The following is a 16,561-nucleotide window of genomic DNA, read 5'->3' as shown; positions in this document are numbered from 1 at the left end:
AAGAGAATGATCATCTCTAAAATAGAATGGAAAGAATAAAGGATGACAGAAACCACAGACAATTTTGGAGGTGTTAGAGAAGGAAATTATAGATATCCACAGTAAATGGTATTTGTCAGTTTACAGGCAAATAGTGTCTTTGAGTCCAAGAGACTCCCATGATAAGTGAATTCAGGCAAAGAATAGGGGAACATATCAATACTCTTGGTGTTTTTTTTCTAGATGCTAGATTAACAAAGAAAACATTAAGATCAAGTATTTCATGCATTTTTTTCACTTTAAAAATTTCATCTTCCAAACATTTTTCCATTTATCAAAATACCAAATATTCTATAAAAATAAAAATGATAATAAGTGTCAGGAATGACACTGCATACCCCATTTTGTTGGTGAGGAAAACAAAACACAGATATCTAGAAGCTTACTCAAAGTTGCAGAGATGGGGAAGAAGAGCTAGCAGCTGAAAACATACAGTGAGTTCAAAGTGCCTTAACAATAAAGTATACTGTCTCTTTCAAAGGTATTTATTTTGGTAATGTTTATAGTAGCAGAAATCTGGAACAATTTAAATGTCAAATAATGTGGTTCATTGTTTAGTTTGCTAACGATGCTGGAATGCAGTACACCAGAGATGGACTGGCTTTTATAAAGGAGATTTATTTAGTTACAAATTACTGATTTTGGAAGGCATATTGCTATGTCTGCTGGGCTTCTCTCCCAGCTTCTGGGTTCAAGTGGCTTTCCCCCTGGGCAGTTCCTTTCTCCCTCTCCACGTGTCTGGGGCGGTTCCTTTCTCCCTCTCCACGTGTCTGGCTCTGAGCTGCTCTAAGTCCCTGTCTACTGAGGCCTCCATTTAAGTCTCACCCACTGCAGAAGGCGCTCCCCTTAGCCCACTGCAGATGTCATCAGCCATAATTGAATGTCGCATGCTGATGATTTAAGTCCACAGCAACAGAACAACTTGGCATCATCACCTGGCCAAGTTGACACCTGAACCTAACTATTACCCTCATTGTAGATCATTCATTTACCATGATATTATAGAGTGATTAATCATGTTTTTTGGAGAATTTTCTAATGATAATTTATTTCTATATTAACTGGGGAAAAATAGGAGGATACAAAATGAACTTCTGTATGAGTCTAGTCCTATGTTTTAAAATGACACACATATTTAAATGACTTACTTTATGATTCTAGTCTTATGTTTTAAAATGGCACACATATTTAAATGACTTACCATATGAGTCTAGTCTTATGCTTTAAAATGACACACATATTTAAAAGAAGGGATATATTCAAATTATAAGGAAGTTATTTTGGAATAGTAAGACTTGAATTCATATTTTTAACTTAAGCTTTTGGTATCAGATATCTATTGCTGTATAATAAATTACCCTCAAACTTAGTAACTTAACAATAAACATCTATTTTCACACGCAGTTTCTGTGGGTGAGGAACTTGGGAGCAGTTTCGTTAGCTAGTTCTCTCTTCAGATTTCTCTTTAGCAGCAATCAGATGTCAGCCAGGGCTACAGTCATTTGAAGGCTTAGCTGAGGTTGGAGGTTTGGCTTCTGCTCTGTCTTGTCCACACAGCTGGCAAGTTGGTTCCTCTCTACAACTATTTCTTTTTCTTTTTTTTTTTTTTGCATGGGCAGGCACTGGGAATCGAACCCAAGTCTCCAGCATGGCAGGCAAGAACTCTGCCTGCTGAGCTGCTGTAGCCTGCCCTACAACTATTCTTGAGTGTCCTCACAACATGGCAGCTGAGTTCCCCTGGAGCAAGTAACCCAAGGGGCCAAGAGGAAAGTTTCAATGCCTTTATGGCCTGACCTCAGAGGTCACACTCTGTACCTCCCCAGTGTTCTGTTAGACACACAGGCTAGCCCTGATGGTGGGCGGGGCTACACAAGGCAGGTGAACCTCACCTAGGAGGCTGGCCACACAGTTCAAACTTCCTAAGTGAGCTAACAGAGACCAGAGTTGTATCGTGATTAGGAGTGTTACTCCGGGAGCCAGCCTCCTACGTCAAGTCCTACCTCATCTCTTTATCATTTATATATTCTTGAGCAAGACACTTCACCAAGATGTGTCTCATTCTCTTCACCCATAAAAAGAGGATTAAAATAGTAACCACCTCAAAGGATTATGGTGAGAATTCACTTAGTTGACATATGGAAACCCTAGAAACTTCCCTGGTCCCAACTAAAGTCTGCATAAGTATTGCTATTATAATCATTTTATATAATCAGAAAATTGATTAATGGAACAATCATTTAAAAGTTGGTTATACTTATGTGGACAGCTTAATTGAACACCATAAGTACATGGAACCTTGAGTAGGGCATAAGATTTTGTAGGTTTATCCAGAATGATGCCCCCGATAAATCTCAGAGTGATTTGAACAGTGAGTAAAAAAATTGCAAAGTCCCTTTGGAATGGTGAGAAAGGGGGAAAATTCAACTTCCCCAAGTGGAGAATTCTTGATATTCTCATAAGCAGTGGAGACAACCAAAGCAGTAGGCTGAGCCCCCAATCTTGGGGTTTGTTCATATGAAACTTAACCCCACAAAGGAAAGGTCAAGCCTACTTAAAATTAGGTCTAAGAGTCACTCCCAAGAGAACCTCTTCTGTTGCTCAGATGTGGCATCTTTCTCTCCCAGCCAACACAACAAGCAAACTCACCACCCTCCCCCTGTCTACATGGGACATGACTCCCAGGGGTGTGGACCTTCCTGGCAACGTGGGACAGAAATCCTAGAATGAGCTGAGACTCAGCATCAAGGGATTGAGAAAACCTTCTCAACCAAAAGGGGGAAGAGAGAAATGAGACAAAATAAAGTGTCAATGGCTGAGAGATTCCAAACAGAGTGGAGTGGTTATCCTCAAGGTTATTCTTATGCATTAAATAAATATCACCTTGTTAGTCAAGATGTAATGGAGAGGCTGGAGGGAACTGCCTGAAAATGTAGAGCTGTGTTCCAGTAGCCATGTTTCTTGAAGATTGTATAATGATATAGCTTTCACAATGTGACTGTGTGATTGTGAAAACCTTGTGTCTGATGCTTCTTTTATCTACCTTATCAACAGACGAGTAAAACATAGAGAATAAAAATAAATAATAGAGGAAACAAATGTTAAAATAAATTTAGTAGATGAAATGCTAGTGATCAATGAAAGGGAGGGGTAAGAGGTACGGTTATATTAATTTTTTTCTGTTTTCTTTTTATTTCTTTTTATGAATTGATGCAAATGTTCTAAGAAATGATCATGATGATGAGTATGCAACTATGTGATGATATTGTGAATTAATGATTATATATGTAGAACGGAATGATCATATGCTAGGAATGCTTGTGTTTGCTATATTTTTTTTAAAAAATTAAAAATTAATTTTAAAAAAGTTGGTTATAATTCTCGCAAGCAGTGGGGACAACCAAATCAATAGACCGAGCCCTCAATCTTGGGGTTTGTTTATATGAAACTTATGCCCACAAATGATAGGCTAAGCCTATTAAAATTAGGCCTAAGAGTCACCCCCAAGAGAACCTCTTTTGTTGCACAAATGTGACCTCTCTCTCTCAGTCAACGACAAGCAAACTCACTGCCCTCTCCCTGTCTACTTTGGACATGACTCCCAGGGGTGTGGACCTTCCTGGCGACGTGGGACAGAAATCCTAGAAATGGCTGGGACTCAGCATCAAGGGATTGAGAAAAACCTTCTCAACCAAAAGGGGGAAGAGAGAAATGAGACAAAATAAAGTGACAGTGGCTGAGAGATTTCAAACAGAGTTGAGAGGTTATCCTGGAGGTTATTCTTATGCATTATATAGATATCCCTTTTCAGTTTATGGTGTATTGGAGAGGCTAAAGGGAAGTACCTGAAACTGTAGAGCTGTTCTCCAGTAGCCTTGTTTCTTGAAAACGATTGCATAAAGATATAACATTTACGATGTGACTGTGTGATTGTGAAAACTTTGTGTCTGATGTTTCCTTTATCTGGGGTATGTACAGGTGAGTAAAAATTATGGATAAAAAGATAAAGAAATAATAGGGAGAACAAAGATTAAAATATATTGGGTAGATGGAAATACTAGTGGTATTTCCTCCTTCAGGAGAAGGAGGGGTAAGGGGTATGGTATGAGTGAATTTTTTTCTTTTTTATTTTTATTTATTTTTCTGGAGTGATGCAAATGTTCAAAAAATGATCACAGTGATGAATATACTACTATGTGATGATGTTGTGAGCCATTGATTATATACCATGTATGGAATATTTGTCTGTTAAGAATGTTTGTGTTTCATGTTGTTTCGTCAATAAAAATATTTTTTTAAAAAAGTTGGTTATAGCATATGATTTCAATCATGCAAAAAAAATCCATATGGGTATAGAGACATCACTGAAAGGAACTTCATTGTTATGTTACTGTTATTTGTCTCTGGTCTGTGAGATTATGAAATGTGATGTTTTGTTTTTTTCTTTCTACTTTTAGGGTATCCAACTGTTCTCTACAGAGCCTGTGTTGATTTTAAAATCAGAAAAATGATGAATTATTTTGTAAGCATTCATTGTGTACTATTAAATACTCATTCAAGTGTCTCATTTATTATCAGCAAATATGTGAAAATGGTCCTGTTAAAAAAGTAAATAGTAGTTCCCTTCACTGCAGACTTAAATAACCCAAGGCACTCCCAACACCAAAACCTACATCAGGAAGGAGAACCTTGCCACGGACCAACTTTGACTGGACTTCTCTCCCATCAGGGGTAAGTGTGAGTAACCCTGAGAGGGGTTCTGGTGGGTGAAGGTCAGCAGATGTTCATTGTCTACCAACAGCCTCCCCAGAGGACTGTGGAAGGCCCGTGAGGGGAATCAGCCCTGATGTCCATTTTCACGTTTATTAGAAGAGCGGGGTTTGATGCCGTCATGTCTGTGCGCCTCCGTGTCTTTAGCTTTGCAGATCCAACCCTGAAGTGGTTATTCCACTGCCCCCAAAGCTGATTTCACGTTGCGGCACACCATTCATCCACCCGGCAGAGCCCGGGGGTCCTAGGGGAACCCAGTTTAGATGAGCTCCTGCCTGAAGGTGGGAGCACACACGGTCCCTGCGGCAGGGTCAGACCCAGCAACGGCAACCCCCAGCAGAGCGTCAGTGGGTGAGCAGGGGTTCACCAGAGAGCCCCAGGGAGAAGGGGATTCCAGGCAGGGGGTGTGTCTGGGGAAGGGCAGTGACCAAGGCAGGACAAAGGGGCATTTACTGAGTTCTAGCCGCCTGCCAGGCCCCATCTAAATGCAACCTCCTGCCTTGGGGCTGCTGTCCCCATTTTAGAAATGAAGAAAGCCAGGCCTGGGTAAGGTCTCTGGATAATATACAGGTGTCCAATTGTATTTAGATTTCAGATAAACATTGCATAACATTTCAGTATGTGTAGGTCCCAGACAATATTCCGTTTGCAAGTCCAGCCACCCTAGGTCCAGAGGGATTATGTCACTTGTTCCTGGCGTGGGAGCTGCCGGTGGCAGGGTCGGAATTGGAGCCCCGGTAGGCTGGGCTAGGCCCCTGGTCTCCACACCCCCACCTGGCAGGTAGCCCGCCGAGGCCCCGCCCCCCACTTTACTCTGGAGCCCAATTCAGGCTGCTGGGCTGAGCCCTCTGGAAGCCCTGCGTTTGCACTTTCCATCTCCCTCCTCTCGGAGGGCCTTTAAAAAAAAAACCATACTTAAAACAGATCTGATAACCTCCAACGAGCCACTTTAGAGCAAAACCCAGCCCCTGTGACTAATCAACTGAATCCTCCCTCCTCCAAGGATTTCTCTGCCCTAAGGGGTCGGCGCATTTTTAAAGAGTTTTGATTCCCCCTCTCCAATTGAATACTGTAATTAGGAGCTTAATCAGACCTGATCTGCAGACAACAAGCGTTTATTGCTCTGTCTACCTGTTCCTACTGGCCCAAGATATAAAACAATATTTAAACAGAAACTTTGTAACAGATTTAATGAGGTTTTACCTGAGGTTCAAAGTACAATTGTACCTGGTTGGTCTTTTGAACACTCAGCAAATGAAGGGCAGATGCTGGCAATCCAAACCAGTACAGAGCAGGACGTCCACCCTCATGAGCTGAGTTTCATGAAAGAGACAGATTTTAAAAAGAGACTCAAAACACCGCAATAAGTGTTATAAGAAGGGACTGCAGAGGAGGCCGCGGAATTCAGAGCCCAGAGCTCCTCGTTTGGAACCCTGGGACCTGGCTGCTGAGTGTGGCCTCGGGGCTGCCCAGCAGCTGTGAAGGAGAGCTTGTGAGAAAGGTGGACCCTGGGTTCCCCCCAGACCACCCAAATCAGAACCTGCCTTTTGACAAGGTCTCCCACAGTTCACTCAGGTTGGAGAAGCCCTGCATTGGAGAAGCAGCAGCCTTCTCCCCAGCAACGAAACATAGACTGAATCTAGAAGGATGGACGGCTTGCCTGGGGGGTCTGGAGAGAAGGCATTAGAAGAGACGGAGTGGCATGAACAAAGTCCTGTAGGTGCAAAAATAAATACCTTTGGGAAATGACACAAAATGTTGGTATGTTTGAGCCCCGTGGTATGTGGGGGGTGGAAGGTGAGCCTGGAAACGAAGAAGACGGGGGCAGCCACAGAAATCACGGACAGCTTTGCACTGTGCGGAAAGGTTGGACTTTATTACAAGTTTTTCAAGCATACAAAAAAGAACAGAAATAAGAAATAGAAAATAATAAGTATAAAGTACAAATAAAACACTACAATATCCTGTGTATTTCCACCTGCCCCCATTCCCTCCACCATCCTTTTTCCTGGCTTAAGACTGTTCTGTTTGGTGTTTACCATTCTCATCTATGTTTTCCTCTTTTTTTCATCATTTTTATACATATGTTTGGGTAAATTGACAGTATAGAGTGGTTTGGCTTGCTATTTTACTGTATGTCTTTTACTACATCCTGAATTTTATGGTTCAATATTGTTTTTTGAAATTGATCTGTGATACTACATGGGGCTGTGGAGGGTAGGATTCATCTTTCGCTCTCATATGGTATCTCCTTGGATGAATATATCACTATTTTTCTACCCATTCTCCTGAAGATGGCCATTTTTATTTCCAGTATAAACCATGTTTAAATGAGAGTATCTTGTATACAGGCTCGAGTTTTGCTGGAACACATCCTAGGAATGGAGTGGCTGGGTCATAGAGAATGCTCAACCTCAACTTCGCTAGATATGGTTGTTGAGTTGTTTTCCAGAATGACTGGACCAATTGACACTCTCACCAGAGAAGTATGAAAGTTCTTGTTTCTCTGCATCCTCTTCAGCAGCCAATATTGCCACGTGTTTTAATTTTTGCCAGTTTGTTAAGAGTGGAGTAGTATCTCATTTTAGTTTTCATTTCCTCAATTCCTAGTAAAGTTAAGCATCACCTTGTATAGTCACTGGTCCTTCAGCCTTCCTCTTCTCTGACTTGCTTGTTCAAGGCCATTGCCTGCTCACCTGTTGAGTTGGTTGTCTCATGTTGAGAAGTAGAGTTTTAACATATTCTGAACATCATTCCTTCATAAGTTATTTGTATCTGTAATTCTCCCCCCAGGCTTTGGTTGGCTTTTTCATGTCATTTACACTGTCTTTGTTATGTTGAAGTTTTAAATTTAAGTATAATTGAATGCATCCATGTTTTCTTCTGTATTTTGTGTGTATCTCAGACTTTGTCCCTTTCCTTTTTTTTTTTTTGGCATGGGCAGGCTCTGGGAATCGAACCCGGGTCTCTGGCATGGCAGACAAGTGTTCTGCCACTGTTGCATCACCCTGTCCCTTTCCTTTTGATGTGAAAAATATATCCTCCTTTATTTTTTCTCCTAAAAGTTTTAAAGTTTTGCTTTTCACGTGTAAGTCTAATTTTATTGCTTCTTATATGGGCAATCTATGGTTCCACTGCCATTTATTGAACAGTCCACCACAGCAGAAAAGCTGTTCTTAATCGTAACCCATTCCAATGGGTATGAACTCATGGTAAATGGGACCTCTTGTTATTTTCAGTTAAGGTGTGACCCAACTGAATCAGCAGGGTCTAAGGCTACAGAGAACAAGCCCAGGGAGCAGCCAGCAGCTGGAAGTAGACAGAACCCAGAAGAGAAAGGAGATGCCACATGTGCATTGCATCTGACAGAGAGACCAAGGAACTCCAAAGAATGCCAACCAGCCAGAAGATGCAAACCCTGGGAAGAAGCAGACCTTCCAGGAAGAAGCAGACCTTCTAGCTATGCAACTGTGAGCCAATGAACTCTGTCATTAAGCCAAACTATTGCATGGTTTTTGTTTTAGCAGCTAGGAACGAAAACAGACACCACCTTTTTCCCTCTGAGTTATAATAGACCAAGCTAAGACAAGTGCTCAGGTGTGTCCTGTCCCGTTAGCCAGGGTATGGACGCCTGCTCCAACACCACACAGTTCTGACTGGTGGCGCTTTATAAGAGAAGGACGTGTGGCAGAACTTTCTGCTGTCCTGGTATCTGTTGACCCTTCACTCATCCACATGTATTTTAGAATTATGTACAAACTTATCGAGGTGATTTTTTCTATTGCACTAAACTTACAAACTAATTTAGAAGAGATTGGAATCTTTAAAATATTTATTCCATCCACATATTATTGCACTCTGACTCTCCTGAATAGCTTTTCAATAATTATATCTTGTTATGCCTTTCTATAAAGTTTTATACTTTTCAACAAAAAGGTTTGTGCATCTTCAGACTTATTTTCTTAGGCATCTTATCTTAAATTTTCTATTGTTTTTGCTATTGCTTTCTTATTTTAAATTCCACGTTCTAGTTATTTGTTAGATTTTTCAAATAAGTTGTACTTGCCGAGCAAGTATACTTATAAATACAAGTTGATCACCAGGTCTTATAGCCAATTTGTCTGTCCACTGGTCCACAAGTGGTACAACTGGTCTTGTGCTGACCCACTTGCTCCACTTGCATGTCTGCCCTTTTAAACCTCACCCTCCCCTTAGTTTCTCTGTGTGGCTGAGGACTCCTACCCTGGAGCAGTGTCTCCTTCTGTTTCTCAATATTGTTTGTCTCGAGGGTACCGAGTCATCTCTGAGAGCTATGCCGAGTCAGTTAACCTCTGCAAGCGGCTAGAACTAAGCCAAGGAACCATCCAGGTGGCTCTTTCCATCTTCTAGATCTGCTCGCTGGTTTAGAGCACATTCACCTTAGCTGTCCACATACATGTCACCAAAACAGAATTTCTAAACAGACTTCTTTCCCTGTAAGTCTTTCACACTCATTTTAACTATCACAGGAATAAAAAATGCGAGGGGAAGGACAACTGTGGTTTGTCCTAGGGCTCTGGACCACCTCCCTAAGAGCCAACCTGGACCTCTCTAAAGGAAAGTGTCCTGATGGAACATTAAATGCCCCCACTCCCGCCCTCCCCACACTGACGGTGAGTTCCTTCTGGTCTTGTCTATCTCATTCCTTGTGTTAGTTTCCAATTTCTTGCGTAATGAATGTCCACAAACTTGGTGGCTTAAAGTAACATTCATTGTCTTGTAGTTCTGGAGGTTTAAAACCCAAAATGACTCATTGGGCTAAAATCAAAGTGTCAGGAGGGCTGTGTTCCTTCTGGAGACCCCAGAAGAAAATCTGTTTCCTTGCCTTATCTAGCTCTCCTTGGCTCATGGTTCCTTCATCTATCTTCAAAGCCCACAACGGCCACCCTGCGTCACTCCAATTCTGCTTCCATCATCACATCTCCTTCTCTCTGACTCTTCTGCTTCCTCTTTCACTTACTGGGACCCTCAGCGTGACATTGGCCCCACCTGAATGACCCAGGATGCCCTCCGCCTTTCAAGAGCCCTAATGCAATCACCCCTGCAAGGCCTTTTGCCATGTACATAGTAATAGCTGCTGGAATGATCATTTAGTGGGTGCTCATTAGTGAGTCAGGGAATCAATTTAGTGGTTTGGAACCAGCATTTTTTTTTTTAAAGAAATCACAGTACATTGCTTCTAGTAAAGTGAAGTGATATTTCAAGGAGTAAAAGTTTGCATCATTTCATGGACTTTGAGTTTGTATATATGGTTAGAAAAAAGAAATATAAAATGTATTTCAACTGTGAGTTGTGATAAAAAATAAAAAGTAGGAAAGCAACTGTGGAACTATCCTAATAGATTCCTAATAATCTTTGCACCTCCAGACTCTCCCAATCCACCCTCTGCACTGCTGTCAAAAAATTTTCCTAATTGGAATATTTCGTTGGTAACAGAGACCACCAGGAGATAGAAATAGGGTAAGATATTGGGTAATTGGAGCTGAAGGGATACAGACTGTGCAACAGGACTGAATATAAAAACTCAGAAATAGACAGCACAATACTACCTAACTGTAATACAATTATGTTAAAACACTGAATGAAGCTGCATGTGAGAATGATAGAGGGAGGAGGGCTGGGGACATAAATGAAATCAGAAAAAAAGACAGAGGTTAAAGATTGAGATGGTATAATCTAGGAATGCCTAGAGTGTATAATAATAGTGACTAAATGTACAAATTTTAAAAATGTTTTTGCATGAGGAAGAACAGAGGAATGTCATTACTGCAGGGTGCTGAAAATAGATGGTAACTGATATTTTAAAATGTCACCTTATGTGTGAGACTGAAGCAAAAAATGTTTATTTGTTACAAAATTTATATTTTGACTAGTGCATTTCCTAATATAACTTATGTAGAAAGTTTGATTGAACACCATAAGTACTTGGAATCTCAGAAGGACATGAGATTTTGTTGGTTTGTCCAGAGTGATGCCCTGATGAATCCCAGAGTGATTCGATCAGTGAGTGGAAAAGTATTTGCAAAGCCCCTTTTGGGGAATGGTGAGAGTGGGGAGAAATGCAACTTCCCCAAGTTGAATTCTTGATATTCTCACAAGCAGTTTGGACAACCAAAGCTGTAAGCTGAGCCCCCAGTCTTGGGGTTTGTTCATGTGAAACTTAACCCCACAATGGATAGGTCAAGTCTACTTAAAATTTAGGCCTAAGAGTCACCCCCAAGAGAACCTCTTTTGTTGCTCAGATGTGGCCTCTCTCTCCAGCCAACACAACAAGCAATCTCACCACCCTCCCCCTATCTACGTGGGACATGACTCCTAGGGGTGTGGACCTTCCTGGCAACATGGGACAGAAATCTTAGAATGAGCTGAGATGCAGCATCAAGGGATTGAGAAAAACCCTAGAATGAGCTGAGACCCAGCATCAAGGGATTGAGAAAACCTTCTCGACCAAAAGGGGGAAGAGTGAAATGAGACAAAGTGTCCATGGCTGAGAGATTCCAAACAGAGTCGAGAGGTTGTCCTGGAGGTTATTCTTATGCATTAAGTAGATATCATCTTGTTATGCAAGATGTAATGGAGAGGCTGTAGAGAACTGCCTGAAAATGTAGAGCTGTGTTCCAATAGCCATGTTTCTTGAGGATGATTGAATAATGATAAAGCTGTCACAATGTGACTGTGTGATTGTGAAAACCTTGTTCTGATGCTCCTTTTATCTACCTTGTCAACAAACGAGTAGAACATTTGGAATAAAAATATGTAATAGGGGGAACAAATGCTAAAATAAATTTAGTTTGAAATGCTAGTGATCAATGAAAGCGAGGGGTAAGGGGTATGGTAGGTATAATCTTTTTTTTTTTCTTTCCTATGTTCGTTTTGTTTCTTTTTCTATTGTCTTTTTATTCCTTTTTCTGAATTAATGCAAATGTTCTAAGAAATGATGAATATGCAACTAAGTGATGATATTGTGAATTACTGATTATATATGTTGATGTTTTATTTGGTTTGTTAATTTTTTAAATTTATAAATAAATAAACAAAAAAATAAGGAATAGGGGGAACAAATGTTAAAATAAATTTAGTTTGAAATGCTAGTGATAAATGAAAGTGAGGGGTAAGGGGTATGGTATGTATAATCTTTTTTTTCTGTTATTGTTTTATTTCTTTTTTTGTTGTTTTTTTATTTCTTTTTCTGAATTGATGCAAATGTTCTAAGAAATGATGAATATGCAACTATGTGATGATATTGAGAATTACTGAATATATATGTTGGACGCAATTTATATGTTAATGTTTTTGTTTGTTTGTTCTTAATTTTTTTCAATTAATAAATAAATTAAAAAAAAATCTTCCTGAAAAAGAAATTGGACTTATCAGTCTGCTTACAAGTCTCTAATGACTCTCCGTAGCTGTGCTGGATATTCTCTGTTTGTTTCTCCTGATCCACTGTGCACACTCTCCCACCCCAGGGGCTGATCACTACGTACTGCATCACCACGGCTCCTTGCCCTTTGGCTTCCACTTGGGTGTGGATAATGACAAGCATTGGCAAAGGTCAAAGGGCTGGAAGTGAGAGACCCTCAGGGTACTTCGCCCTAGCCTCTTCCCTTCCAGGCAAGGCCAGTTTTATAGACATGCAACCTATGCAGTAGATGGGGCCCCGTGCTTAGAAGGGGTCCCACGTCTCATCTACTGCTCTGTTTTACCATCTTGAAATTCTCAAAAAGTTTTGAACAAGGGATCTTGCATTTTCATTTTGCACCAAGCAAAGCAAATGATGTAACCAGCCCTGTTCAGGGTCCATATTTTGATGACATACTCCTCTACCAAAGGCATCAGCACTTGTCTGGGCTCCTGTTCCCAAAACTACAGCTGTTGGGCTCCTGTAAGTGCTTACCCATTTTCCCTTCAGTCCTAGGAGCGCTGGGAGCTTCCCACTGCCGCTGGTCCTGAAGCCCTACACCCTCCCTCCCTAGTTTTCCTTAATCCTTTCTACCTCTGAAATAGTCCTTTCAAGGCCCTGACTGATAAAATAATCTACAGGATTATATCCAAAGTCTTAGCATCCATTGAGAAGTCTAGCCAATATTCTACCACATTTCTTCATCCACGTTTTGGTCCAGCTCCACTGAACTTCTTGTTGTTCCCAAATATAGGCTTTTTTTTAGATACTTAGGATTCTGAAATTGCTGCTGACTCCCCAGGATATGTTCTACTCTTATTCTGCAGTAATAACACTTCAGATGAGCCATTGACATCCAGATTAAGGCACCACATCCCTGCTTCTTTTGCAGCTAGGTGTGGCCATGTGACTAAATTCTGAATACTGATGGATAAGTAGAAGTATTGTGTATGTGGCAGGTTCCAAGAACCTTCTTTAACAGCTTCTGGAATGTGGCTCTTCCAGTTCTTCTTTGTCCCTTTTTCTAGTCTGCAGCCTGGAGGCCATCTCGGACTATGAGGGCGTGAAGCAACGTCTAGGGATGGAGAAAGAATGACTTGAAAAGAGGCTGTGTCCCTGAGAACTTTTTATTTTTTTACTGTAAACTATGACATGTACACAAAGCAAAGAAAGAAAAAAGCAATAATTTTCAAAGCACACTTCAACAAGTAGTTACAGAACAGAGCCCAGGTTTGTCATAGGCTACCTTTCTATCATCTCAGGTTTTTCCTTCTAGTTGCTCCAAAACACTGGAGGCTAGAAGGAATATTAATATAGTGATTCAGCAGTCTTACTCATTTGTTAAATCCTATTAATCAGTGGGATACATGGCTCTATAAATCCCCTTTCAATCATATTCACCTTCAATACTTCATTGAAGTTATACTTTAATGTTACTTAAAACCCTATTAATTCGTTACCATCACTTCTATCAATTCCCTCGCATTTAGGTTCACCTTCATTGAGTAGCCTTTCCCTCATCTCTAGCTTTTGTGTACCTCTAGGTCTGCTATATTCTACAGTGTAACCTCTGAGATTACTTTTACCATATTCATAAAAGTGGAACCATACAGTATCTCTCCTTTTGTGTCTGACTGATTTCACTCAGCATTACGTCCTCAAGATTCATTTGCATCTTCATATGCTTCGGGGCCTCATTTCGTCTTACTGCTGCATAATATTACATTGTATGCATATACCACATTTTGTTTATCCACTTGTATGTTGATGGGCACTTGGATTGTGTACACCTTTTGGCAACTGTGAACAGTGCCACTATGAACATTGGAATGCCAGTTTGAAACTGTTGTATACCCCAAAAAAGCCATGTTCTTTAATCTTTATTCAATATTGTCGGGGATCTTTCTGATTAAGTTGTTTCCATGGAGATGTGACCCACCCAACTGTGGGTGGGACATTTTGACTAGGTGGTTTCTGTGGAGATGTGTCTCCACCCATTCAAGGTGGGGTTGCTTACTGGAGCCCTTTAAGAGGAAACCACTTTGGAAAAAGCTTCAGAGCCAACCCAGAGACAAATGGGAACTCCTTAAGATAAAAACCTCTGTGCCTCAAAGAATCTTGTCAAAAAGACAAAGAGGCAGTCAACTCAATGGAAGAAAATATTTGGAAACCATATATCAGACAAAGGTTGGATAACGTGAACATAAAGACATTATATGGTGCAACAACAAAAGAAGAAATAATCCTATTATAAAATGAGCAGAGTATATGAATAAAGACTTCTCTGAAGAGCAAATACAGATGGCTAAAAAGCACACAAAGAGATTTTTTATTAGCTATAAGGGAAATGCAAATCAAGATGACAATGAAATATTACTTCACACCTATAAAAATGGCTGCTATTAAACAAACAGAAAACTACAAATGTTGAAGAGGATGTGGAAAAATGGGGACACCTATTCAGTGTTGGTGGGACTATATAATGGTGCAGCCCTGTGGAAGATAGTTTGCTGATTCCTCAGAAAATTCTCTGAAAACCAGGAGCCAGAAGACCCCAGTAGACACCAGTCACGCGCCTTCCCAGTTGACAGAGGTGGTCCATATCCAGTAGGCTTTCTTGAGTCAAGGTGTTTTTCTCTGGATGCCTTAGTTTGGACATTTTATAGTCTTAGCACTGTAAACTTGCAGTTTAATACCTTCCCTTTTTAAAAGTTGTTCTATTTCTGGTAGATTGCATTCCAGCAGCTTTAACAAACTAATACAATCAGAGTGCAAATGTTTGTTCTTGTCACTGCTTTCAGCTCTTCTGGGTGTCTATCGAGTATTGGTATTGCAAGGTCATAAAGCAACTTTATAAATAGTTTTCTGAGGAATCTTAAGGAGTTCCCATTTGTCTATTTTTTCTTTAGCTGCTTGTGCTGTAAGTATAAAGTTTAAGAAGCTACCTCCTATTGCTAGATCTTCAAGATGTTTCCCCGCATTTTTTTTCTAGAAGTTTTTTGGTACTGGCTCATATATTTAGGTCTTTAATCAATTTTAAATTAATTTTTGCACAAGGTGTAAGATGGGGTCTTCTTTCATTCATTTTTATTAATATCCAATTCTCCCATGCCCATTTATTGAAAAGACGGTTCTATCCCAGCTCAGTGGATTTGGGGGCTTTATTGAAGATCAATTATCCATAGATTTGGTGGTCTATCTCTGTACTCTCGATTCAATTTCATTGCTTGACACCTCTATCCTTGTGCCAGTACCAAGCTGTTTTGAGCACTGTGGCTTTATAGTAAGCTTTAAAGTCAGGAAGTGATAGTCTCCCCACTTTGCTCTACTGTTTTTGGATATCTTTAGCTATTCAGGGTCTCTTCCCCTTCCAAATAAATTTAAAACTAGCTTTTCCAAGTCTTCAATGTAGATTGTTAGGATTTTGATTGGCATTGCATTGAATCTCTAGATCAATGTGTGTAAAACTGACATCTTAGAGACATTCAACCTTCCTACCCATCAGCATGAAAAGTTTTCCCAACTCTTTAGGTCATTTTAAATTTCTTTTAGCGATGTTTTGTAGTTTTTTTGTGTGTACAACTCCTTGACATCCGTGGTTAGGCTTTTTCCTAGATACCTGATTCATTTGGTTGTTATTCTGAATGGAATTTTTTCCTTAGTTGTCTCTTCAGTAGCTCACTGCTTGTGTATAAAAACATTACTGATTTTTGTACATTAATTTTGCATCCTGCCACTTTGCTGTATTTATTTATTAACTCAAGGAGCTTTGTCATAGATTTCTCAGGAGTTTCTAAGTATAGGATCATGTCATCTGCAAAAATGTCCCTGAGGATTTTATGGGATGAAGACCCTACAGTTCTGGAGCAAATGCCTCAGGCCTTTCATGTGAGGGGGAGATTTATGTGTATAAGGGAGAGGTTGGTACATAAGATCGCGCTTCTCTCTATCTTTTGCAGCCACTGCTGTTTGGGCTTTCTGTGTCTTACTAATGAACTTCATTCATCAGTTCATTAAGTGTGTAGTCAGCCTCCCATGTGCTGGGAACTGTCCTAGGCTCTGGGCTGCGATTGTGAATAAGCAGGTGGTATTTGGAGCCAGGTGGAGGTGGGGTAGTGGTGATTAGAGGTGGTCAGGGAGAGAGAGGAAAAGACCACCAACCGGTAATGCGACTTGGAAGAACCAGTGGGAAACCTGGGAGGACACATACAAAGACTCCAAGGGCCGAATTCTGATAAGGACACAGAAGCCAGTGTCCCCAAGAACACAAGTTATAACCTGCAAAAATAAAGTGCAACAATATTTTGCCCAAAATAT

General features: G+C 40.5%; 1 long non-coding RNA gene across 1 annotated transcript in view; it reads right to left on the bottom strand.

Moving 5' to 3' along the window:
* Positions 1–16,561, bottom strand: part of LOC143681702 (uncharacterized) — a 53,335-nt gene that overhangs the window by 11,309 nt on the left and 25,465 nt on the right. The gene's annotated exons all lie outside the window — the stretch shown is intronic.

Source organism: Tamandua tetradactyla, chromosome 4, assembly GCF_023851605.1.
Source record: "Tamandua tetradactyla isolate mTamTet1 chromosome 4, mTamTet1.pri, whole genome shotgun sequence".
Lineage (NCBI taxonomy): Eukaryota > Metazoa > Chordata > Mammalia > Pilosa > Myrmecophagidae > Tamandua > Tamandua tetradactyla.
The sequence above is the reverse complement of the archived record's forward strand: the minus strand, read 5'-3'. Positions and strand labels throughout refer to the sequence as shown.